The sequence below is a fragment of the Sciurus carolinensis genome, unplaced genomic scaffold (genome assembly GCF_902686445.1).
Source record: "Sciurus carolinensis unplaced genomic scaffold, mSciCar1.2, whole genome shotgun sequence".
NCBI lineage: Eukaryota > Metazoa > Chordata > Mammalia > Rodentia > Sciuridae > Sciurus > Sciurus carolinensis.
The window spans coordinates 475,041-502,979 of record NW_025920193.1 but is presented as its reverse complement, the minus strand read 5'-3'; the positions used below and the strand labels follow the sequence as shown (position 1 = coordinate 502,979).

General features: G+C 35.3%; 1 pseudogene; it reads right to left on the bottom strand.

Moving 5' to 3' along the window:
• Positions 1-76: 76 nt before the first annotated feature.
• LOC124974949 (flavin-containing monooxygenase 5-like) lies at positions 77-23,072 on the bottom strand (annotated as a pseudogene).
• Between the last annotated feature and the right edge of the window lie 4,867 nt (positions 23,073-27,939).

The window sequence follows — 27,939 nt, the reverse complement described above, 5'->3', positions numbered from 1 at the left end:
AAAGAGGATCAATGCTTCTGAAAGAGACATAAAAGTATTTTCTGGGAAATTTGAAGCTGAGAGTTATTCCATCTTGTTAGGTTTGGAAGCCATCTCTAGATTGAGCTTCCCAATGAAAGTCAGGGCATTGACAATGGGACATGTAAAAATAAACCATAATCACCTCAAAGAAAATAACAGCTAGCATAAACCTGCCCATTGTCTTTTTTGAAGCTAAGGAATTACTCTTTTCAATTACTCCTATCTTCATAGGCTTTCTGATATGATCATCTGTGGTTAAGATGGTTTTTCAAACCAGATCCCACTTTCCAGGGACATGTAGATTAAAGTAGAGTGGAGTACAGGGTCCCCAAAATAACTATAATGGTAGTTTGGGGTCAGTGAAGGCCAGAGGTATATTAGGCTTGACTCCCACCAAAACAGTAATCCCTTCCATGCTGTCCATGTAGACTCCCTGAATCGTATGATATTGGCTCTTCACGTACCCAAAAGTAGAGAAGATAGAAGTCATGGCCTATCAACAAGGCAATCAATTATAAGATCAATCAATCAGTGAGTTCTGATTGCTGATATTGATTTTATATTGGACTGTTAGCTGTAGTAAATTGTGAAAAAAAGATATTTGTCACCATCCTTAAAGATCTTACAAATCTACTAGTAAGAGATAAGATATGTATACACGTAACAGAACTCAAGGGTTTTGCTAAATATTGTGGGTTTGACTGATAACAGAAATGTACAAAAGGGCACTTAAGAGAGGACTATACTTGGTCCTTGTAGGATGTGAAAGATATAGATGAGAACAAAGAAAAGTGTTAAAAATCAGGGAACAGCAGCAAAGTGAAAGAATAAAGCAGGAATGGGTCAAAGAATATTTATGGTCATTGCCTAGATTAGTAGAAAACAAGAATGGACAGCATTCCAGATTTAGAAGACTGATGCAAAAGAGGGAACTCACCACAGAAATCCTCAAACATGGAATTCTCAATTATTTTATGAGGGCAATGGTGGTGGGGTGCTGGGTGTTCACAGATCAGGGCTTCCCAGGGAAAATGTTAACATGGAATCCTGAAAGGATGAGGGAGGGTGATTTATCCTACAAAAGGAAGTGGCCCTCCAGATGGAACCAGATGAAATGATTATAGAAAGTGCTTTTGTAGAGCTAAAGAGACTTTTTAGTGGAAAAATGTGGTGAACAGTAAAATATGTGGAAGAAGTGTGACTAGGAGACTTTCACTTGCTATTTTCTGTAATAAAAAGAAAGAACAACATAACACAAAGGAAATAAGAGGAAAGTCAAATTAAGCTGATTGAGGGATCCAAAACCAAGGACAGGAAAAAAATGATTAGAAAATAAAGTTTAGGTAGAATTCTTGAGATGGAATTCTGAAGGAACTGATAGATGGTCAAGTAGTACTTTATCAAAATGGGGCTGGAGTTTTGAAGAGATTAATTAGGAAAGAATTTGAGAGCTTTGCTTTCTGGAGATGATATTAACTCAGGTGTTTGTATGCATGCTTTTATTTATCTTATAGCAGTAGGTCAAGACCTGGAGTTTTCATGAAGGTTTCACAAAAGGATTCACTAGTTCCAGGCTTGCAGGATTGTTATGAGGATTAAATAAGCTCCATGTACATGAAATGTTGAATGTAACTGCCAATGCTTAATAAAGTTCAAATTATATCCTTGGTGACTGATTATAGTCAGAAGGTGGTGGGACAAGAATAAGTCAAAGGAAGGACAGTAGAAAATTCCAAATAAAAGTGTTTAGTGCCAGAAAAGAAGGGAAAGAAAGCACTCTAAGGGAAAAGGCTTAAAAATGCCAAGCTCAGTAGTGAGAGATTGGAAGCTGGTCATGGATGACTTTCAAGGGAACAGGGTCAGGAGTAAGTAGGTGAGTTTAAAATGCAGGGACTCTGGGGAAAAAGGGGAGAGGCCTGAAAACATAGGATGTAGAAACTTTAGATGTATTGGCAATGAAAGAGAGGAAGAAAATAGGAGAGCACCTGGTAAAGATAAGAAGGTTAAATAAAAAATTACTTTATCTTCCTCCAAGATACGGGAGTTATGCTAGTGTAGTCAGTAGCAGAAAACCACCATTTTGGGGACTTCAACAATCAATTTCCACTTTTTCTGAATAAAAATAACCCTAGGATTGAGCTCAAGTTCAGACTTCTGAATCATGTTGTTCACCAAAGCACCAAGCAGCCAACTGATGTTATTACTTTTCCATGTCACATGGACTTTTTATGCTCCAAGCCAGTCTAACCTGAATGTGCTATTCACCTGATGATAGTCACTTCAGATTTGTAATTCTAATTAACAGATTTGAAATTATCATTAACTGAACATATTCTTCCTTCCTTTGGCAGCTCTATTACTGCTTCAAGTAATTCCTCCCAAAATAACATACCTAACTTCTTTCTCCATGAGTTTTTTCTACATAACTTTTCTTTTAAGTACTAAACATAGTCTTTATACCCTTTTCTTGAGTTTTCTCTCCTTTCTCATTTGCATTTAAACTGTTGGTGATATTTCCCCATTCAGTTGTTAACAATATTGTTCCATTTTTAATCAGAATTATCAAATTAACAAGAAGAAACTGAAATGCAGCAAAATATTGTTTGTATTAAGAAATATGTAGAGTTACCATACATCATCCTGGGAGAATTTCTTATCTTTTTGCCATTTCCTCTTGAATTTTAATTATACCTGCCATCATTTCACTTTGTGAGAAAAATTTCTTTAGCCCTAAAGAAAAAAAAATTGAAATTTGATTGTAAATTACCTCAGTAAAAACAATGATCATATTAACAATTACAGTGTTATGAGAAATTCAAAGAAATATAGGATAATTTTCTGTACCCAAGAGATTATAGTTTGCTTGATTACCTGATCCTGCCACCATCAAAATATAATAAGTAGAGCATACCTAATTAGAAAACAGAAATCTGAAATGTTCCAAACCCCAATAGTCTTTGAACACTGTCAAAGTAGAAAATTCAGCACTTGACCTCATGTGATAGCTCACAATCAAAAAACAGGTACATTAAAACTATTGTATAAAATTACCTTATGGCTATGTTTATAAGGCACATATAAAAAATAAGTGAATTTCATTTTTAGATTTGGGTTCCATCTCCAAGATAGGACATTATATATATGCAAATATTTCAAACTCTGAAAATATATGAAGTTCACAACACCTGTAGTCCTAAGTATTTCAGATAAAGAATATTCACCTGTATCAATATGTGTAGCTTACTTTATTCTGCTTTGTCTTAACATGTTTACTGCACTCTGCTTTCCAACAAATACCTGCCTCCTCCCTAGCATAGTCTTTGAATTGGTAAATGAAATATGGACACATGGAAATGACAAATGGTCTTAAAAGCACATGGAAAATGAGATACAAGATCAAAGGCGAGTTGGATGTGGTGACACAACCTGCAATCCCAGAATTTGGGAGGCTGAAGTAGGAGGATAATTTGAGTCCAGGGGTTCAATCAGTCTGAGCAATGTAATAAAACACCATCTCAAAAAAGAAGGGGACTGGAGAAATTCACCTGCACAGGTATCTTAATAACAAATGTCTTTTATACAATGGAGAGTAAAGGAAGTAATCATAAATTCTCAATCACATTTTATGCTAAAGTCCTATGAAGATAAGCCTCACCTTCTATCATCTTTTATTAGATAGGAGTTTGTGTGGGGGTAAGGCCAAATGTAACTCATAATACCAAATCTTGACAAATAAATTTAAGCATTAATGTATAAACAGTTCCTGTAGTAGGATCTAACACCAAGGACATGGCTAGACAAAGGCAGAATCACATTTAAGTTCATATAAACAAATCTAGCTCAAACAATTAGCCTTTGCCCAGATATATAGCATTATGACCAGATATATAGGCACTATTCCATGTAGAAAATTTAAGCCACAATCCTAAAGTGCTACTATATAAAATTCTGGAATGTAGAATTTCAGTACAGGAATGTGTCTTACTCAGTCCAATCCTTCTTTCTACAATACAATATCAAGTGATCATTTCATTCCTCCTTAAAAGTCTCTGGTCTTGGAGACCTCACTCTCCAAGACCTTAGGAGATGATATAATTGATTTCTGTAGTTGCTGGAACATTATTTTTTGTACTGATCCCCAAAACTACTTCTATTCTACTTGTATCATCGGAACTAGCTCTTCCTTCTGGAGCCACAGAATTGAATTTTAACACCTGACAGGTCTTGAAATATATGAAAAGGACCTGTCATAACTACTTTAATCTTCTCATTATCTGACTAAGCATCACAGAGTTCCTTATATAACAGGTTTCATGTTCTCTGACATTCTAGTTGCCCTTTTCTGGGCACACTGCATTAACTATCCTGATATGCTCATCCTGAAACACAGAAGTCAGAAATTCAATACTCAGAGCTTACTGTGTTTTTTGATATCTTTTCTCATTTTAGCTACAGAAATTATTACTTATAAATCAATAAGGAAGAATGGGAATGTTTCCTTTGAAATTAATCACAGGTCTTTTAGGATGCTCAAGAAATACATTTTGAGAGCTTATTTCCAATTACTTCTTACAGGGTATTCATAAAAGTGATATCAAGAAAGTTCCTGGCTGCCATGCAAGAAATTTGCATTTAATGTAGGCTATAGAGAACCACTGAAGGATTTTGACTGGGAGAGAACTCAAATCAGATTTGCAATTTAGAATACATGTCAGAGGGAGTAAATAAATGCAAGTAAATCTTGCTTATTAGTTTGAAACTTTATGGAGGAGGAGGGGATAGAGATTTCTTGGTGGTGACAGGGAGTCAGTTCATAAACAATAACAAAATCTGTTAAGATTTGATGAACAAATATACTTACAACATTCTGTGATGCAGTTATTTTTGAGTTCATTAAGTTTCAGTATTACCTTGTTTAGACATATATTGTATCATATTTCTTATTTCCCTCCAAATTTTTCTCCCCCCTTTTTATATTCCTCGATTACAATTATGGCCACAGCACATGGGCAGATTCTTTTCTCTCTTATCCCCAAATGTATTCTGCCACCAAATCCTTTTAAAAGTTTCTATGAAGTTTCATTCAAGTTTGTCTCCTCCTATTCATTTACATTGCCATTACTTTGATTTAAAGGCTTCATGAGGTCTTACTTGGACTGGCGTTCCCATTTTACTCCCTCTAACATGTATTCTATTTGCAAATCTGATTTGAGTTCTCCTGTCCCAGTTAAAAACTTTCAGTTGTTCTCTATAGTGTACATTTAAAAAAATTACTTGCATGGCAGCCAAGAACTTTCTTGATATCACCTCTATTAATACCCCTGACTTTATTTTCCTTAATTCCTTTACTTTATTTATTTATTTATTTATTTTTTCCAGTACTGGGGATCGAACTCAGGGCCTTGTGCTTGTGAGGCAAGCACTCTACCAGCTGAGCTGTCTCCCCAGTCCTTTCCTTAATTCCTTTAACATTATTTCCCAATATTCTCAATTACTTGTAATACCCAGAACTCAAGTTACTGTCATTTCCCCCTAACTTTATATAAATATTGGTGATATTTGCACTCATACATCAAAATTTCCTTTTTCTTTTAGTGTATAGTCATGGAAGAATTGGATTCTTGTTGCCCACTGTTCCCATAGTAGCTCCTCTACTTTGTTACTAGACCATCTGCTTAGGATGAAGTAAATATCTGTGAAGTGAATTAACACATTAAATGTTTCTTGCCTGTCTTCCTCCTATGACTCTGAGTTCCATGAAAATAGGGATTTTCTGTTTTTTTCTGCACCTAGGAGATCATATATACTGAGAGATCAGTAAATGTTTGCTGAACAATGTTGTTGAAGAACAGTGAGTAATTGAAGTTTATTTTTCCAGGGTTCCAAGACAATGTGGGAATGAAGAGAGCCTAAATTAAGCTCTATGGAGATGGGTCTTTCAATGTCTACTCTCAGGAGTAAGGCATATTGTATTTGTGTAATCCTGACTTTCTGAAATCCTGATTGCCCTGCACATTTTGGTATAATGTTACAAGAAAAGGAGGTATGGCTGCCATACTGGTCTTCCAGAAAAGTTCAGCCTTTTAACATGAAGAGAAATTGGCCAAGGCACTTGATAACCTGAGATCTTATAAAGTTTCTACTACAGAATTCGGAACTTTATTTGCTTGATGGCCATACTGTATTCATTAGAAGTGACATTTATTAGATACCTTCTATGTGCTAGGCATTGGTCTATCCTTGGAATAGAAAGGTAAATAAGCATGATTATTTAAAGATATTTCAATATACTAATAAAGGAGAGAAAAAATATGCATAGGTTTTTCCTGTATAAACAGAAAGTAAAGGGAGGGCATACTAAGAGTAGAATATCAGAAAAAAAGCTCTGGTTAGAAGGATATCTGCTATATTGTTACTTAGTAAGTAAATCATCCAGTGCTTCTAGAAGACGTGATGTGTGGTAAAGACTAGTAAAAAATGAACCTGAAAAAGCAGGTTAGACCAATCTGTGGTGGAACCTAAATGTCACCCTATGACATTATACCTTCTGGTAATACAAAGAATTGGTATAACTTGATATGGTTTTCAAGGAAAGAAAGTTGCTGAATGAAAGAACCCTTGTAAGACTGGCAAAACAGGCAAAGAACAAAGAAACTTGATTTCATTCATGGCAAGAATGTGGGTTCAGTGTTTTAGAAAATGGTGGAATATTTCCCTTGACAAGAGGGCAATCATTCCAGAGAATGAAGGAAGATGGAAAATGGAATTTAGTAGAGGGAAGACAGACCAAAGAAGAGGACAGACTGAGCTGGGCAGGCTTGAAAGACTAGGAGAAACTAGGTTAAAGATAAACTTAGTGAAGATAAAATTCAGGAATGAGAAAGACAAGAATTTGGTAGGTAAACAGGTAAGTCATGGCTAGAATAAAAACCTCAGAGTTCCTGTTGGAAGTTTGGTAAAGTCATAAGGATTATTTGAAGACTTCTTTTTTGTAAAAGCTGGAAGAATGTGTGCTAGGCTTCTGTAACCATAAGAACCTGAAATTTTTGTACATTTTCCTTCAGATCACCTACTCTTGTACCCATAATGCAGATTCTTCCAAATACTCATGTTTCCAATTTTTCTTCACAAGTTACTTGGGTATGGAATAAGAGTCCCATTTGCTTCAAGCATACTAAGATGCTCTGACCTATGTTAATGAATTTTCTCCCCTTACTTAATTGATCTAATTAAAATATCCATTTAATATGACTAGAATTAAGCCAACCATGGGACCTTGCATTTGGTGGTCCAGTGCTCTTAAGTAGTACATGATCTGCAGAGACTATAAGAAATTAAGACATTTCAGACATTTGGAAAGATGTTTTTTACATATTAACTATATAGCACTGTATTTTTTCCCTCTGACATCAGGAGGGTCTCACTAGTAAACAGTAAGCTATAATTCAACTGAAAACACTGAAAAGTTTTAATTAAATACTAGTAATGATAACAAATTTTATTATGATAGTTATAGGATCAAAGAATTTCTTCTTTAGAAAGAAACTTCAAAGTCATCTGGCTTCTCTCTATTCTGAGGCTTAACTCTCCTCCATTCACCTCTGTTCAAATGGCCATCTAGCCATATGACATTCTTTTGCTATTATGTTTGGATTTCTCACAATTTCAGAGGCTGCCCAAGAAAAGGTCTTGTTGATCTAGGTATTAGTCTAAAAACTCTGACCCTATTAGAAGAAAATGTAGACCCAACTCTCTATAATGTCAGCTTATGAACCGACATGATACATCCTCCTTAAGACTCCTAAAGCAGAAGTAAAATCAAGAATCAATAAATGGGATGGCATGAAGTAAAAAGCTTCTTTGCAGCAAAGGAAACAATAAAAAGAGCTCTCAGAATGGTAGAAAATCTTTACCATCTACACCTCAGAGCATTAATCTCAAGGATATATGAAGAACTCAAAAAATTTAGTACCAAAAATCCCCAAAAACTCAATCAATAAATGGGCAAAGGAACCAAACAGGCACCTCACAGAAGAAATGGAAATGGTCAAAAAATATGAAATAATGATCAACATCTCTAGTAATGAGAGAAATGCAAATTAAAACTATACTGAGAGTTCATACAAGTAACAGTGAATGTTGGCAAGGATATAGGGGAAAATGTTCACTCATACATTGCTGGTGGACTGCAAACTGGTACAACCACTGTAGAAAGCAGAATGGAGATTCCTCAGAAAACTTGGTATGGAACCATCATTTGACCCAGTTATCCAGTTATCCCACTCCTTGGTTAATACCCAAAGGACTTAAAATCAGCAGACTACAGTGACACGGCAACATCAATGTTTATAGCACTCAATTAATGATAGCAAAGCTATGGAACCAATCTAGGTGCCCTTCAACAGATAAATACAAAAAGAAAATGTGGTATATATACACAATGGAATATTACTCAGCCATAAAGAATAATGAAATTATGGCATTTGCCAGTAAATAGATGGAACTGGAGAATATCATGCTAAGTGAAATAAATCAGGAGTAGAGATGTGGTTCAATGTTTGGGTGCTTGGTTTGTATGTGTGAGGTCCTGGGTTTTATCCTCAACACTGCATAAAAAATGAATAATATAAAGGTATTATGTCCATATACACCAAAAAAAATTAGAAAAAGAAATTAACCAGTCCCAAGGAATAAAAGAACAAAGTACTCTCTGATATGTGGATGATAACTCATAACAGGGAAGGGTAGGGAAGAAAATTATGGATGTTCACTGGATTAGACAAGGGGAATGAAGAGAAAGGAGGAGGGATGAGAATGGGAAAGACAGTAGAATGAATTAGATATAACATTCCTATGCTTATATATGAATACAAGACCAGAGTAACTCCACATCATGTTCATCCACAAGAATGGGATCCAAATTGGAATGGGTTGCACTCAATTCCATGTATGTATAATATGTCAAAATACACCTTACTGTCATGTATATCTAAAAACAATAAGTTAAGAAAAAACCCTTTATATGGACAAAAAAGGAAAAGGTCTTGTCTTTTTTATTTTTTAATGTTAAGCTGTATTATGCAACCATCAAGTTTTCACTCCTTGGTTCTTGTTTGACTCTTTGTGCTGCTAAGTAGGTTATTCCTTCAAATATTTGAAGGGAACTCTCAGATCTCCCCCAGATCTTAACTTCTTTAGCCTAATCTTCTCCAGCAAATTCATCTGTATTTCAAATGATATGTTTTCACATTCCTTAAATCATTCTTATCTCTCTCCTTATTCAATGAATTCCAATTTCACTTTTATAACGTTTTCAGGTGGTAGTCTGATTAGTTTAGAGAACAATTATGTGTTTGGGGACATAATATTATTTTGATGATGCTAGATTTAATCATGCCTTTTAGAAGTCTTATTCTCTGCTGACTCATATTGAGCCTACTATCCCAAACCTCAAAGTTTTTTTCTAGTACTCCTAGTCAAAACTGAAAGAAGGTATGTAAAGGGGGTGTGAGGATTTGAAAGTTGAATATTCTACATTCTGACTACTCTCCCACCAGGTGTTCACTTGCTGTCTGAAATTAAGTCACACCATTTCTACATTTGACATTCTCTATAATGAAAGATGTCATTCTTTTACTTCACAAATACATGCCAGTTGTCCAAAATTTAGATGAGTGGAATCATCTGGGGAAGAATTTGGTCTAAAATCTTATGCCTGTCCCACCCAGATGTACTGAATAAGCATCACAAGGGATGAGATCAAAGTATCTCTTTGTTTGGAAAATATCCCAGGTGATATATGTTTATGGTTATAAATTACTACTTTAGAGCCACTTAAAAATAAACATTCTAGTATGCCAGATATTATGCAATCCTCAAGATTTCAGTCACACATACTGCTATTTAAAAGCAAATACATAAACACATAAACATCATCAAATAATTAAGTTGTCAATTTTTATAGTCACTTATCTTTAAATACTTGAGTGGCCCAGTGTCCTTGGAGCTCTGCAATGAACATAATGACTCCTAAGGTTTGAATCAGGCCTATGATAGCAAGATTGACTTCTCTAGGTTGGGGGGAAGACATATTTATATGGGGATATCTTGTTTTTGACAACTTTGACAGAATGTTCAATAAAAGCAAAGGCAAACCACAGCCTGTGGCAAAGATAACAGCATCAATGTCATCCTCTCTGGAGCCTTCCTCAAATATGGCAGCTGTCTCTGCAAATTCCTTCACATTTCCTTTCACTTTTACCAAGCCAGAAATTATATATTTGGCAGATCATCATTTACTATTGGATGCTGGCTCAGAGCTCTATGAGTGCTGATAAAATGAAGAGGAGAAATGAGAGTGACTAAGAGTGAGGGAAAGAAGGGGAAAGAGAGAAATATATCATGTAAGTAAATTTTTGCTTCAGTGGAGGTGGTTAAACCATATTTCAATGGTTTCCACTCACTCTATGAATGAAATTTGGAAAAGTTCTACTTTATATCAGTTCTACTTTATATCAGCTTTTCAGGGCATAAGCTGAACCTTAGAAGTCACTGAAAGGGGAAAGTACTGGAGAAGTGAAGGAAGAAGAGTCTTATTTGAGGAATACATGTGTGGTTTCTTAAGTAATACTAACACTCTGTGGTATCATAAGGCCATAGGCCAATAGTTTCTCTCCACATATCAATAAGTCTGGCAGAACTTGTCTGTTAATATTCTGTTCAGTTCCATTTCTAATTCCAAAGCCCCAAGAGGTAGACTTAGAATTTAATTTCCCAAACTGTGTAATAAATTACATCCATATAGCAATTTAGAATTTAAATTACATTTCCATGCATTAACTTGACAGTCACACAAACTCTATGAAGGAGATAGGATAGGTGTCATTATCTAGGTTGTATAGATGTGGAAACCAAAGTCAAGAGAAGTGAAGTGACTTGACCAATGTTATACAGTCTAGTATTTTAGAATTTCTATTAAAATAGCTTTCTATAAAGTATGTTGGGATACTTTGGATCTGTTAAGTAGTTTTCTAGAGACAGCATGGAATAAGGGTATCAAAATAAGTAAGTCAAGTTTCTGTATCTTGGATCTTTTAAAAAAAAGTCTTAATTGAGTTTTTTAATAGTCTTAATTTCTGAATTTTAAGTCAGTAGGCTCTGACAGTCCTCAGTCCATTATCTTCCTGGCCTAGCCTCAGAAATATTATATGTTTACAACTATACATGATTTGTTGGATTTAATTTGCTTTGATTCTAACCTTTAGGAAGAATCTTTTCTGCATCCCAAACTCATGATTTCATTTTTCTCTCTAAACCTATTCCCTTTCACTAGCAGTACCACCATTTACATAGATGGCCAAGTCACAAAATTGTCTCATATCTGCTTACCAAGTCTATGCTCTTTATCCCTTAAAAAGGAAGATTACCCAGAATAGTTTTGTTTCCTACCTATCTCCCCTGAACTATTACAGCTGTCTTTAGGGCTCCCTTTCTATCTGCCTTCTATACCATTTGCCTTAGAATAGAAAGGCAAATAAAAATTATTTTAGGATCCTCAATTTAGAAAAGAAAATAAAAAGCTAGAAAGAATATTAACGGGTCAGGTGCTGTGGTCATTCTACAATACTTTTATTACAGATTTATTATTATGTTACTCACTTGCTTAAATTCTAGGCAAGTGCTCTGCCACTGAGCTAAATCCCCAACCCCCCAAACTTTTTATTTAGCAGAGCATGCAAAAAGTTTCTTATCTGATAGACCTAGAGATATATTCAACTACTCTTCTACCTTTGCCATATACTCTAGATATATCAGACAATGTGCAGGTCTCAGGCTATAATGTGCCTTTTGCTATTCTAAGATATTATAATTAGAATGCTACATGCTGACACTATTTACCTACCTCTTATTATTTCATAACACCTCAATTTGTTTTGCAACTACAAAAGATATTCATGCTTAAATAACTAAATGAAAAGTTGTTGGGAAACACAGCATCCAAGTATCATCTCACTTATTAATTTCAAATTTCTTAGGCAATTTAGCAAGGCCCTAAGCAACTTAGTGAGATCTTATCTCAAAAAATACAAAGGACTGGGAATGTAACTCAGTGGGAAAGTGACTCTGGGTTTAATCCCAATACCCAAAGAAAAAATAAAAGAATATTATTGGGACATCTGTGCAAATTTGAATATGCCAACATTTTAGATAATGTATTTTATCAATGTTAAATTTCCCAAATGTGATAATTGTATTATGGTATATAAGGGAGTGCCCCTTTTCTTAGGTAGATATTAATGATTTTGACTTACTTTTAAAAAATGTACTTAAGTATGTATGCATGCTACATATTGTTTGGATCTTCCTATCTTCTAAAAGGGAAAATAGAAAAAGCAAATATGGCTATATTTGGTAGGTGAATCTGGGTAAAAGATATATGAATGTTCAAAGTATTTATTATTGAACTGCTTTTCTGTAGATCTTCATTTCTCATTTTCAAAAATGAGAAATCATAAAAAAATCATTTAAAGTCAGTATATAGAAATTATTTTACAATGCTCCTCCTGGCTGTATGACAACCTCATTTTTTTATACTCTGCATCCTATGCATTTGCTTGTCATATCCTGTTGTCTGTCTTCTCATTTATATTTTTAAGGTAAGATCCACTCTGAAGTCTTCCTTTGTTACTCATATTTTCCTTGGGCAAATTACTTAGTTTCTCTTAGTTTCAACTTTTTTAATCTGTAAAATGGACATAAATAAGGTACAGACCACCAGGGACATTTGTTAGGGTAATGAGATAATACATATAACACATCACTGTGCTTGTCTTTAAAAACTCTTCAAAAAAGGTAATATAATATTTGTATTATCATGTCTTTTCTCTCTGTATTTCATGCCCAATATAATGCCTTGCTCACAACAGGTGCCCCATATTTGTTGACTGACTGAATGATACACTGCCCTGTACTACCTTTTTGTTGTTGTTGGGCACAATATAAAAAGAACTGATATCTGACAGAATAAGAAAATGGTTAATGCCAATGAGAATAGGTGACAGAAATGTTTTAGACCAGCAGATCTTGATCTTCTGTGGTTGATAAGGTAAAAATTGAATTTCAAATTCTATGAGTTGTCTTAATGTATGGGTTGAGATAACTCTGTTAGCCTCTGTGAACAATCCTTGTTCTTGTATCTTAGCCATTACCAATTCCATTCCCATCCTGAGAACATACCTGTGTTTAGGCTTCAGGCCAAACTTTATGATCAAATCTTTGATTCATACTTTTTCCAAAAATGTATTTGTTAATGCTTGACCACATATCTTTGATATAAGATGTTTGAGAAAAGTGTAACACATCAAAAGGATATCTATGGTCCCCTACACGATTCAGGATTCAAGCCCCACTCCTGGTGCTGAGGAATGCCTAAGGCATGGAATATATTGTTTACTTTCATCATTCTGGCTCACAATCTGAAAGCATTCCCACTTTATTCAAGATTAAGTTCTAAGTTCAAACTCACTAGTGTGGCATTTTAGTTCTGTACAATCTTTTAAAAAATTTTCCTGCCATTTTCCTTCCCATACACTGTCCAAGAATATATCTCACTGTGATCCACCACTATGTTTTTGTTTAAAGTTAATGTGCTTGAAAAGTTCTCCTCTTTTAAATTCTCCTCAGTCCATTCATTTTTAAGATCCAGATCAAGTTGGCTTCCTCTATGAGAACACCACTGAACTTTAAGGCTGAGAATTCTCTCTCCATCCTCTGAATTTCACAAGCACTTACCAACTAATAGGACTCATTAGAAATCATGGAATAGGCTGGGCTCAGTGGCACATGCCTATAATCCTAGTGGCTCTGGAGGCTGAGGCTGGAGGATCATAAGTTCAAAGTCAGCCTCAGCAATTTAGCAAGGCCCTAATGAACTGAGTGAGACCCTGTCCCTAAATAAAATATAAAAAGGGCTGGGGAAGTGGCTCAGTGGGTAAGTGATGATATCTGTATGTTTTTGGAAAGATTAGATTGCTTCTTTTCTTTTTCCATTTGAGTGGCATAAAGGAAACTCACCCATCATCCGGTTAAGTAAAAATTTTTAATTACCAAAATGTGCCTTCCTTTATATGAGAACATGGCATTTCTTCTGGCCAGTGGATAATGCACACTCTCAATATTGCATTTATACAAACTCTTCCAGAAAATACCTGGTCATCATCAAATCCAGGGAGAGGCTAACTAGGATTCTTTAAAAAAATTTTTTTTGTAGTTGTAGATGGACAGTATGCCTTTGTTTTATTTATTTTTCTGTGGTGCTAAGGATGGAACCCAGTGCTTCACACATGCCAGGCCAGCACTTTGCCACCGAGCTACACCCCAAACCCTAACTGGGATTCTGAGTGCAGCCTGAAGCAGTGAACTTATTCCTTAGTATAAAGCCAATTGAATAGTGGAACTCTAACCAGTAATCATGCCCCTCCATTAGCATCAATCATGATGCCAATTGAAGCAATGAAACCAAGCCTCATATTTGCCACTGCTACTGATGGGCAATGTGTAGCCATCCATAATCTGTTGGGTCTACCTTCTTGATAAGACTGAAGATAGAATTAAGTAAAGTAAATTATTGACTCAAACCTACTTGGCTGTGTAGCTAATCTCTGCAACAAGATCTCCTCCAGAATTCCCAACAATAATACTCTTTTTCCAGTCATTGCTTCTGGGATTTTATAGTCTCGACTATGGAAGTACTGTCCTTTGAACTTTTCAATTCCTGCAAAAGAACAGAAAATAATTTTTTAATGAGAGTTTATATGATGGATATCATTTTTTAAATCATTCTTTTGTAGTATTTAAAGTTGAAGCACATATTCTCCATATGATCTCCCTTTATTCAGCTATTCTTGTCATTCTAAATACTTTTGCTTATTTTTTCTTCCATAGCCCCCGGATAGTAACTTGTGATTCCTTTGTCGTAAGTAGTTTGTATTTTGTATTTGCAGACTCACAAACCCGAACTGCCTCAGAAAACTGCCATTCTATTTTGTCTTTTTATTCCCTTAGATACCTACTCCCATTTCAATTAGAGTATATATGTTGCTGTATACTCTAGGATATACACAAAGTGCATTTTTTAGAAAAAGAAAGTTCAGGCCCCAAATTGAAACTAAATTATTCAAGCTTTCATTTAACACTTAGAAATTCAATATTTGTTTGTTTCCTCAATCACTAAAAAATTCCATATCTGAACCAATGCTGTGTAAGAGTTCCACAGTCTTCCTTTTTGATCCTTAAGAAGACCAAAGTCGGGGCTGGGGTTATAACTCAGTTGGTAGAGTGCTTGCCTTGCAAGTACAAGGCCCTGGGTTCAATCCCCAGCACTGCAAAAAAAAAAAAAAAGAAAGAAATAAAGAAGACCAAAGTCATTGTGAAACTAAATACAATCATGTTCTACTTGTCAGAAATATATAGACCATAACCTTCTATTCCTTAGTGTCAAAGGCATGGCTTAAGGGTCATCCTCCTTTCTGGTAGGTCACTCAGCTGGAAAGCTTTCCAGGGATAAGTGAGCATTAGTGTGATGGCCAGTGCAAACCATGACTCCATCAAAGACATTAACCTTCTTTTTCCCTTTACACTCAGTGACCACCTCCCATTGGCCTGAACTAGAGAAATCAGGCCTCTTCTTCACACTGTACACAGTGGTCTAAAAGAAAAGTAACATACACAGGGGACTGTAACCATAGCCAGTACAGTGTATATCTTCCCAGACATGACTTATCCTGCTAAATGTTACACAAAATGTTGATACCACAGATACCATCACATCATTAGGTTCCTTGCAAGAATATTTGATTTTCATACTCCATAAAGAACATTTTGTTTGAGGTTGTGGTCCAAATGAGAAGACTTCTATAAGTAAGATAAAGTAAAATGGAGTTGACAGACTAATGTCCTCTCCTGTGCCTCTAGAAAAGTAGGATTTGTGAGGATTTTTACTCTCTGCCTTAATGCATTGTAGCACCTGAATAAATCCAGAATTTCTCCTGTACTTCTGTGACACTCTGTGCACTAAACACCTATTCCTCCACTAACCCCAGACATCCCCAAACTCTCTGATGTCTTCTGATACCCAAATCCTGTTCTCTTTGACTAACCTCAAACATGTGACTATGAGGTTCCCTTTCATGTTAGAGCAGGAAAATATTTCAGTGGCTCTTATTTTTTCAAAGGAATCTCTCTTTGCCTTTTACATATGCCCACTTTACAAGTAATTATAGAGAAAGAGGCTGTGATATAGGGAAATCAGTGGTATAATTTTTAGTTTTTCAAAAATAAAAACAATAAATATGGGTTACTCTGCCAGCCTAAGGAAACATCAAGAATGCATTCCAATGAGCTTCTAGGTCCTTGGCTATAATGTCTTGGTTGAATAATAGAGACATTAAGCCTTAACCATCCTGTACTATTTATAGTTCCTGTCATGTGTTTTTACACAAACTGTTGCTTCTACTTGGATCATCCTTTTATTCCTTCTTCATTTGATAAACTCCTTTCTACTCAAGACTAAGCTTGGACATTATCTTCTCTAAAAACTTTTCCTGGTACTTGATTCCTCTTCCCTGATGGGTTAAACATCCCTCTTCTGAGCTGCAATGTATAGATCTGTATAGCACTTATTACTTGGTTTATTACTTATATGTATGATAATAATTTTCTTCATTTTTCTGTGTCTTTAAACACAGTTACTTAGCTAAGTTACTTATTTTTTGTCTTTCCATCATCACTGCTTAGTACAGTAACAAACTTGTTCAAGAACTGTCACTTAGGTCATAGATGCACCACTGGGCTGTAAATGACTGACTTTGGAAATTGTCACCAGATATTACAATTTTCTTATTGTTGATAAACAGAAAAGGTGGAAGGTTTGGCCCAGGTGATTTACCTATTTATGGTCAGTATTATAAAATATGGAATAATCACAGCAGACTTTAGAGAAGGAAGGAACCAAACCAAATGTCATACAGTACAATCATCTTCTTTTACATAAAAAGAAAATTATGATAAATTCAAGTTGAGAAATTAACTCATCTCAGGTCACAAGTTAATTAGTGGTAAGAACAAGGGCCAGAATTCAGGGTTTTGTTTCCTAATTCAGTGTTCTATTCTCTCCACTGGATTTAACTTTTTTGCTTCCTCAATAACTTTCCAGTCCCTAAGTACTTCACCAGGTTGTTTTGGTGGTCATATAAAATAATGTATTGAAAAGTGCCTCAGAAAGTATAAAAGAATAAAGCAATAGTGGAAAAGTTGTGGAACCAGAAATATTTAAATTTCCCATACCTCTTCATTCCCCTCATCTTCTTTATTATAAGCAGAGTGTGAAGTGAAGACAATGAAAATACTGGTGGCAGATATCTTTCTGTATCTGCAGCCAAAATATATAAAAGACTTTCCCAGGGGTATTTTAGAGAGAGAACAAAGAGTGAAGTCTTTGTACTTGAGCATATCAAGCTAATATTTACACATAAGCACTGGTAAATGAAGCCACATTATTCATTTACTTGATGAAGAACTTCAAACAGAAAGACATGCAAAAAACTGCCTACCTTGAACTGGATATAATTTAAAAAGTTGAAGTCTTTGACATACATCCTGAAATACTTGAGGACCTGAGAATTGTGCATGAAGATAAGATAATGATCTGGGATGGTGTAGTCACTGAAGCACATCATTTCTTTAGAAGTATTGATGATCACCAATTTGCAAATACTGACTCTCCCTTCTTCAGGATTTTCCTGCAGTAAATTAGAAGTATTCATAGCAGCTTGAGAACTAATTTCATGATTTACAAATAGCCAGTGAACAGTTAAAAATTTTCCTGGAATAAATGCCAATTCAAACAAATGACACAAATACACCACCTCCACACATCTCCCAGTATTTATGCCTCTGTGTACTTCCTTCCCCTTGAATCTCAGTATCTTTATGACTTGCTTTTGACCAACAGTATACAGTTGAAATGGCACTGAATGGCTTCCATACTAAGTAATAAGTAGACTTGCAACTTCCACCTGGGTGTCTTAGAAGGCTCACTTTGGTGGAACCCAGGAGCCATGTAACAAGTTAGCTTTTGTAGCTCTGACCCAAATACCTGACAATGAGAAAGAATTATTTTGGCTCATGGATTCAGAGGTTTCAGCTCCACTGCTTTTGGCTTTGGGCAAGGCATAAAATCATGGTGGAAGGGTATGGAAGAGGAAAGCTTCTCTGCTCATGATAGTCAGAAAGCAGGGGTTGGGGGGAGAGGCCCAGGACAAGATAGAGTCTCCAAGTGTAACCCCCCGAACCCATGATCTGCTTTTCAACCATGTCCCACCTGCCTACCACTTCCACTGTTTCTACCCCTGCCTAATAATTCATTCAGCTGTCAATGAATTAACCCATTGATGATGTCAGAACTCTAATTAATGAATCACTTTCCAAAAGACCCACCTCTGGAGAATGCTGCATTGGATACCAAGACTTGAACACCTGGGCTTTTTGGGGATAATCTAAATCTTTACTATAGAAACTCCAACTACATTGAGACCACAATGCTGTTAGGAAGCCCAACCTGGGCACATGGAAGAAAATATCTAGGATAGAGAAATATTCAAATATCCCCCAGAAATTCCAGCTATCCCACCTAAAGTTCTAAATATGTGAACAAAGTAGTCACATTAAATTCAGTCTTAGCTCTCATCAGATGGCAATCACAAGAAATTCCAAGTGAGAACTTTCCAGCTGAATGAATAAGTCTCAAGAATTTTCATATATATTGAGACATTGCTCTCAAGGGAATATACTAAGTCTCTTTCCAGTATAAGTTGTTATTTACCCCATTGTTACTATTGCTGGGTAGCAGTCATTTCAATGAGTAAAAATGGGTTAGATCAAAACATACTAGGGAGAGTATAAGTTAGTACAATATTTTCTGAATAATTTTGCAATGTACATAAAAATCCTTGAAATTTATATAGCCTTTTAAAGAAATATTCAGACTTGCAAAGATTATTGTTGAAGGATGTTACTGTCAGCATTATTCATAAAATAAAAAGAAAACAAGTTAAATGCTTAAGAAAAAATAACTGAAATTTGAGAACCACTGTTCTAGATCCTTGTTACCCAAAGTATGGTCTGTGAACCAGCACAAAGGGGATCACTAGGGACATTGTTAGAAATGCAGAATTTTAGGCCCCTCCCTAGACTTACTGAAACAGAACTAACATAACAAAATCCTCAACTGATTCAGATGAACATAAAAACCTAGAAGCACTGGTTCAGATGATATTAATCCCTAATTCAGTGTCTTCCTTCCTACAACAAACTTTTTGCTTCCTCAAAAATCTCCAATTAATTACTTCATGGGGTTAAGGTGCTAATCCAATAAAATAATGCAATATGAATCCAGCATATTATTCTGTCACTTAAATGTCACAAACCACAGGTTTTCAAATCTATTACATTTAAATTCTTTTTGATTATAGAAAATCATCTTAACCAATTTGGACCCTCTCCTTCCTTTATATTACAGAAATAAATAAATATCAGGAAATTGAGTATTACAAAACATTAAATATCCACAAAACAGAGTGTTGGATTTGTCTACATTCAGGTTTATTTTCCTCCCAATTCTTATTAAAGAATTATTTAGTCTAGGAATCCAAAATTGATCATACTCATTTGTCTGCCCCATAATTATTTCTTTCTGACTGCTAATAAGGTTTTCAGAAGTCTCCTTTCAAGTCTTTTCTTATTTATTTTACCTATTTCAACCAAAGTATTCATTTAAGGTGTGATTGTGACTATATCTCTGACCTAATTAATATGTTAACTGCTCACTTTTCCTATATTACCTAGCAGAGAGCTTTATTGGGACTCCAGATCAACACAACCAGAATCTCATGAATGGGCTGACATCATTTTTTGTTAATGTTCTCCCAGTGATTAATTCTTAAATATGTAGCACAAGTGGACAACTATACCCTTTTAAGTGCTTTTCTATCCATTTATTGTCTTATCTCTTTTTTGCCATTTTTTGAGAAAGGAGGAGTTATGAAATTTATGTTTTTTTAGAAACATATTTCTTTAAAGGGTGTATATTGTTTAATTTTCTGATTAAGCAGTAATAGTAACATTTTATATTATATTGTGCCCACATGACATCTATTTGTCTATCGGTCTATACTTTAAAACTTTACTATGTGAAATAGTTATCTGATCATCAGCATAAATATCACTTAGGGCTTTTCAGAAATGGAGAATTTTGGTTTACTCCAAATTAATTTGTTGGAATCTCCAGTAATTTATGTGTACATTAAAGTTTGAAAAGCACAATTTAGCATGCTTTAATAATTTTTAGATTTGCAGTTTGACTAAAAAATATCAAGATTATTTTATAGCATTGAGTATTTATTAAATCCTTAGCATTTTCAAAGAAATTATTAACTTTTGAAGTAATTTCATTCATAAAGTAACATCAAAATAAACTGATATATATATCATATCACAACCTACTTTCTACCATCAATCTTTTTTAATGTTAATGAAGAGATCAAGAATTGATTAAAATTAATATCTTGAGAGCTCATATAATTATTATTAGAAAGTTTTCAGCTGTACAAGGAGGAGACAATACCAGTTTGATAGGTGGAACATGATCAGAAATTAGAAATGGTGGTGTCTGAGAAAACCCTTGTTTGGCAGATAGAAAAATGAAAGAGGAATCATGATAGAAAACTGCAAGTGGTACTACCTGAGAAGAAAATAAAAATATACTGAATCCCAGGAAATTGTCACAAAAATTGAGAAAATAGAAACCCTGAATTCCCAGTGTTCCCAGTGGAGGTGGAATTTCAAAGTGCTTAGATCAATTCTACATATGAAACCTCTAACAAATTATAAAAAAGTTTTGAGGGATGGAAGGACAACTAGACTCCAAATAATGATCATGGAACTGATAATACATCTCAGGAAAAAGTTCTCAAGGTAACCATCAGCAGCATGCAAAATATGTTCAGTCCATTAAAGGATGTTTATAATATCTTAGTCACCACAGCTATGTAACTGAAAATGTGAAAAGGAGGGTCTATAGCTCCATAAACATTCTTAGAAGCCACTCAGGACAGCTTCCATCTCATAAATTCACTTATTAAACATAAATATATTGGGTAGGAAATATATGCCAGGCATCATTCTTGGTTCTAGAATATAATAATCAATGATATAGGTATGTCTGTGTTAAGAAAAGTCAGAGAAGTCAGAGCATTATGATGAAAGTTTATTTTTTTATGGAAGCAGTTCATAAGGTGTTGAAATTTTGCCCAGAGGATAATAAAAAAGAAATCCCCATGCTGTATATTCAGCAGATTTTAACTTCAAATCCCTTTAGAGTTTAAAAACACAAAACTGATAATCAGGCAGAATAATGGCTATCCTCCCAACATTATCCCTGCCTCAATTGATTTCACTGCTGTTCAGTAATTCTCAAACCTGGCTAGGATGTTTAAGGATACTCAAAATGTGGGGATCTCACTCTAGGCATTAATAATAACTGACATGTAACCATATGCAGAGCTGTCATTTTTATAAGTGATTGATGTAATTATTCATTCACTTACTCCCTATGATCACTGTACAAAGGGGGTATTACTATTATCCCTTCTTAAGATAAAAAAAAAAAAACAGTGGGGAAGAGAGATTTAATGATTTGCCCAAGGCCATACTTCTTGTAAATGACAGTCTCTGAATCTGAAACTGTGCTCTTAACCTCTACACTACTGTGTGACTGGATTTCAAGAGTAGAATTTTCTGTTACTAAAAACAAATTAACAGGGTTTTCAGCCTGCATCTGATTATTTTAAAGGTATAGGTATTTGCTAAGGGGATTCATTTTAGATCTGAATAAGACTATAGTCAGAATTGGTTCCTAAAATGGAGCCAAGATACAACACATTTGTTCAACTAAGAAATGTCATAAGGCCACTTTTAAGTAGCTGGCCAACACTGTGTTAGTTTTTATGATGTGAAATATACCTGTGACACCTCAATTCCATTCACTTGTTCAGAAAATGTGTTTAAAAGTAAACCAAGTTAGAGATCAATGAAGGTGTCTGATACTTTTTGGCACTTAATAAGCATACCATTTAAATAGATGATATTGTCAAAGGTTACTAACAAGTTGCAGGGTTACTAAAAAGTTGCAGGGTTGCAAGTGCATATTAAAACAATTTAACTTTAAAACTGAGTATGTGTAAGGATAAGAAAACCCATTTGCAGGTGCCCTCTACCCTCTTCTGGAAGACGAAGGACTTTGAACTTCTCAAAACAAGAAGTTTACAGCAAACAATACTATCAAATTTTATACCTTATTCAAGGACAAGAAATGTCAGAAAAATACCTGGATTTTTTTTTAATAAAAAAGGAACATTGAAGATTGGAGGGGGTATTCCTGGAAGGAGTTGTTAGCAGGCTATTCTAGCTCATTTACCTTTAAGACATTTCAGAAGCAAACACTCTACATTTTCTAATCCCTTTATGCTTTCTAATATATGTTGTTCTGTTACTCTTCCTCCCTGCTTCAACAGCTTGTTTCCCTCTTCTGAAAAACAGAAAAACTAATGAAATAAAAATGTTGCCTGTGGATTTCATAGACTGTAGAAAAGGAAAAAAAGGGACACCTGCAATGCATTTTGCAGCCAACAGAGTGAAAGAGAAACCCTCATAAAATGTGGGGTGGGGGAATGTTAAGAAGTCAACAGGCAGAATTTTATCAGGTTTAGTCACTATCAAGCTCTCATATTACCTAACATGGGATAAAATGTTGCATGCAACCATCTGCAGAGAGGGCTTTAAGTATTAAGGGACAAGTAAATTTACCTGATACCTACAAAGCCCTCCAATGTCATCAGTCCTTTCAAAGCAGATTCCAAATCTTCATCCAGGCAGCACTTGACAGAAGAGAGTCCACAGGCTTCACTCCCATTCACAGTAATTATTTTCTTGGCCATGGTCACCAGAGATCTTCACCTGGCTATGGCAATGTCACTTTTCCTAAAGAAAGAATGACAAGAGACAGAAAACACAAATCTGTCAAAGGATTTTAAGAAAGACAGTTGCCATGACACTCAAATAAATGCTGTAACAAGAGATGACTTTGGGAAAGCCAGATTTGGTTTCCCTCTTCAGAAGGAATCTCCTACACAGGATAGGGCAGCCCTGTTGCCTACAGGACCCATATCTGAGAAGCTCCATAATGTTATCTTACTTTTTCCATAAGCGCCTGGCTTATTCTCCAGCTGCGATCTGGAAGTTAATCTGCCTTTCTGCTGTAATAAAAGAAATATAAACTACCAAAGTACAAACAGCAGCAGCAGTAGATGGGGAAGTGCTGTTCTGCCCCACCTCCTTTCAGCCAACACCCCACTCACTCATTGGCAGCAATTCTCCCTCTCGTAATGGGAAGAAAACGTGGAGTGAATCTGCATTGGGCAGAAAACAAAAACAAAACAATCATCTACAACTTCTGTAGTTTTCAGCTGCTGATATAGGCAGTGCCTTTTTACTCCCTCTGGAGAGAGAATGGTCCTCTAATCTCTTTTGCTCCCCTACTCTACACATTCACTTTTAACTTGTTGCTTTTCCCTTAAAGTGACAAACTCTTACTAAAACAAAACTGTCAGCAACTCCCAAGCAAGGTTGATAGAAATGCCAAAATACAGAACATCCTCCTTGCAGGATATCTGTTCAAATGGGGGATCCTACCCCTTTCACTCCCTCCTCCCCACCTTATGGACTTGATCTTCAGATCCACACTACTCATAGAATTTACTTTAAAATACCCATGCATGTTTTAAACTACTTTTAGATGAACTGTAGCTGTTTTCATTTCAACTACTTTTAAATATGGTTAAAAATAGATCTTTGGCTTGGAGAATTATTTTACTCCATCAGAAAGATGCCTGCCTTGGACCAACCAATATATGGTCTAAATTATATAAAAATATAGCAAGCACACAATGGGGAACACAAAGTGTCCACATCACCTAATGGGAGAATGAAAGAAAAGAGGATCAAAGGTGGAGTTGTGTGTGTGCATAAATATGTATATATATTTATATGTATATGTTTATATATGTATGTATATGTATATGTTTATATATGTATGTATATGTATATATTTATATATGTATGTATATATGTAATAAAAATGAATGTTTTCACTTTGGTTTGGGTATGAGAGATTGAACTTGGGGCACTTACCTACTGACCCACAACCCATCATTTTTCATTTTGAGACAGGGTCTCACTAAGTTTCTTAGGGCCTCAGTACTTTTCTTAAGCTGGCTTTAAACTTGGATCCCCCTGCTTCAACATCCTGAAACACTGGGATTACAGGTGAGTGCCACAGCACTGGGAAGAATGTTTTAACTTTTTGATGTGGTTCTGTCAAAAGTTATTCATCAAAATATACTAATCTTTCAATGGACACATTAAGATGACCTAGTCAAGTAGTTCTTATTTTAAAAGAGATGCTATTTAATTTTGCTCTGAATTCTCTTCTTACTTTGTCCTGCAATTCTTCCACTAAAACCTTTATTTAACTAGTGTCTGTCCTCACAGATTACCACCAGAAAGAGTGCCTTTTGTCACCAAGTACCTTTCCTTCTGTCTAATGCTACTTTCTCCTAGAAAGATAAAGCAATGTTCTTCTTTTCAGTTACCTAAATCTCCTTTGAGATTTTAGAATAATTAGTTTCCCATTCCATCCCTCCTAAGACCTATGGTAGTGGAAGAGACAAGGGATACTTAAGAACAGGACATCTCATCTACAACCATCCAGTTTCTATTAAACCAGGTTTGTCAGGTGTTGGAGAACACAGATGGTGTTCTTTCTGTTAATGAATCACTGGACCACAAGGAGCTACAACTGAATCTGAGTGAGACAACTACATGTCACCCAGACATACAATTCAAGTTGGGTGCAGTAGCCAGATGGGTTTGGAGCTGTCATCTTTGGGGTAGGAGTGAGCATATCAAGAGCAGAATTAACATTGAATTTTAGTGGCTAGACAAGAAGCAGACACTGCTAGGTACTCAGTAAAATATTTTCTCCTCCTCTTACAATATCATATATCCCTTTGGAATGGGGCTGCCCAAAGAAGAACTGTATTTTCCTGGTTCTTCTTTAAGCTATGTGTAAATTTATGATCATGTTATCACCAAGGAACATAAGAAGAGCAAATGTGAGCAACTTCTACTTAACCTGTGAGGAGTATACTATTTTGAAAAGATTAATAGCACACACAACAAACAAAAAAAATGTTCAACATCTCTAGTGATTAGAGAAATACTAATTAAAATGACATTAATAGTTCATCTCACTCCTGCCAGAATAATAATTATCAAGAATATAAGTAAGAATAAATGTTGGCAAGGTTATGGTGAAAAATGTTTACTCATACATTGCTGGGGGGACTGCAAACTGGTGCAACCACTCTGGAAAGCAAAATGGAGATTCCTCAGAAAACTTGGACTAGAACCACCATTTGACCCAGTTATCCCACTCCTAGATTTGTATCCAAAGGAGTTAAAATCAACATTCTACATTGACAAAGCCACATCCATGTTTATAGCAGCTCAATTCACAACAGCTAAAATATGGGACCAAAGTAGATATTCTTCAACAGATGAATGGATAAAAAATGTGGTATATATACACAATGGAATATTACTGAGCATAAAGAAGAATGAAAATATGGCATTTGCAAATAAATGGTCAGAAATGGAGACTACCATACTAAGTGAAATAAGCCAATCCTGGAAAACCAAAGACTGAATATCCCTCTGATATGCAGATGCTAACGCACAATAAGGTGGGGGAAGGGAAAAATAGAAAAATATTAGATAAAGGAGAATGAAGGAAAAGGAGGAAAATGAGAATAGGAAACAGTAAAATTAATAGAACATAACTTTCCTATGTTCACAAATGAATTCATGACCAGTATAACTCTGCATCATGCACAAGCACAAGGATGGAAAGTTATACTTCATGTATGTATAATATGCTAAAATACATTCTAGTGTCATGTATAACTAAACATAACAAATAAAATGTTAAATTAAAATATAAAGAAAATATTAATAGCAGATAATTTCCCAAACAATAAGTGCAAATCTAGGTGGTGAGGGCCAAACACATGTGCAAGATAGCCATTGAATTAAAAAACAGTTACCTTTATCTTATTAGCAGAAGACCTAAGGTGGAGACTTAACATGGAAAGGAGATATGGGACTCATAAAGAGGCATGATGAAGGAGAATGCAGGCACAACTCTAGTTACACCTCTACAGGTGATGATATTAGGACACACACACAAAATCTATACACATACACTTTGTTAAATGATATGAATTAATATTTACATGAAAGTTTAGGAAAAATTTTAATCACTATGGCACTTATTTGATTTATATAGCTTTCATAGCCGGCAGTAGGAACAATCTAAGCAGGCACTTTTAAAATTTCAACTCATACATCATGTTCATAAACATTCCAAAACAAAGCACACGGGTTCTGTCCATTGAGAGACACAGAAAGTCACATGACTAAGGGTCTGGATGCACAGTAATTCTATAGGGGAGAAGAGGGAGTGTTGGGAATAGGAACACAATCTACCAATTTGGCTATGCATGAACTAAAATTGAGAAGATAAAGTGTATTCTGTGATTCTGTTTGCTTTCAGAGACCACATCTATGGTCATAAAAATGGGAAAAACACTATGCCTGTGGACTGCACAAGCTAATGAGATTACCATGGAACCTCAACCATGAAGGATAAATCCTTGTATCTTGAGTCTTTACTGGTGAAATGCAAACAGTTGGGTGATCTCCAGATTTATTTCCAGCTACAGTATTTTGGACTTTTACACTACCCTGGAAATTCAAATTTGTGGGTTTTTTTCCTTATTTTTTAAAAAGGTGGGACTGGGGTTATGGCTCCCTAGTGGAGCACTTGCCTACTGTGTGTGAGGCACTGGGCTCATTTATCAGCACTGCATATAAATAAATGAATGAAATAAAGGTCTATCAACATCTAAAAAATATTTTTTTAAAAAAGTGGTCTATTTAGTGTTCTCAACAGTGTTATAGGACAACTACTATTGTCCCCACTATGAATTACTATACATCATGGACATTTTGGAGGCACTCTCAGATTATTTAAGTCCTCTGAGGTTAAAGATTATTTTACATGCCATTTTTTTAGCTTTTTGGGGTATCAAAATGGGAAACTTCCTTGACTAAATATTACAACTGTACCTCAGGAATACAGATATATGTGAAAAAGTATGCTCATTTTTCAAACCTAAGACCAAGGTTTTATGAAGTTAGGGTATAAGATGACTTTGGGTTCTTATCAACCCAGAGGAAGAGGAAGGTCACAGAGTGTCCTTAGGATTTCAGTGTAGGCTGAATTGGGGGGAGCATTTGGCTTTATGCAATTTTACTGCTGAGATAATATGCTCCTTACATGAAAATCTGTCAGAAAAGTAAACTCTAGCAATAGTACACTCAAAGGCTTCAGGGACTAGCTAGGTGGATTGCAAAAATGTTTTCCTGCTGGACCAAAAACAGTGAAATTGCTTGTAACCAATTTGAAAAAAGTATTAAATTAGAAAAACAACAACAAAAAATCTGGGCACAATGGCACAAGCTTGTCATCGTAACCACTCAGGAGGCTAATGCAGGAAAATCAGTTTGAGGTCAGCCTTGGAAACTTAGCCAGACTACCCACACCCCAAATAAAATAAAATAAAAAGGAATGGGGATAGCACAGTAGGAGAGTGTTCCTAACACACATAAAACCTTAAGTTCGAT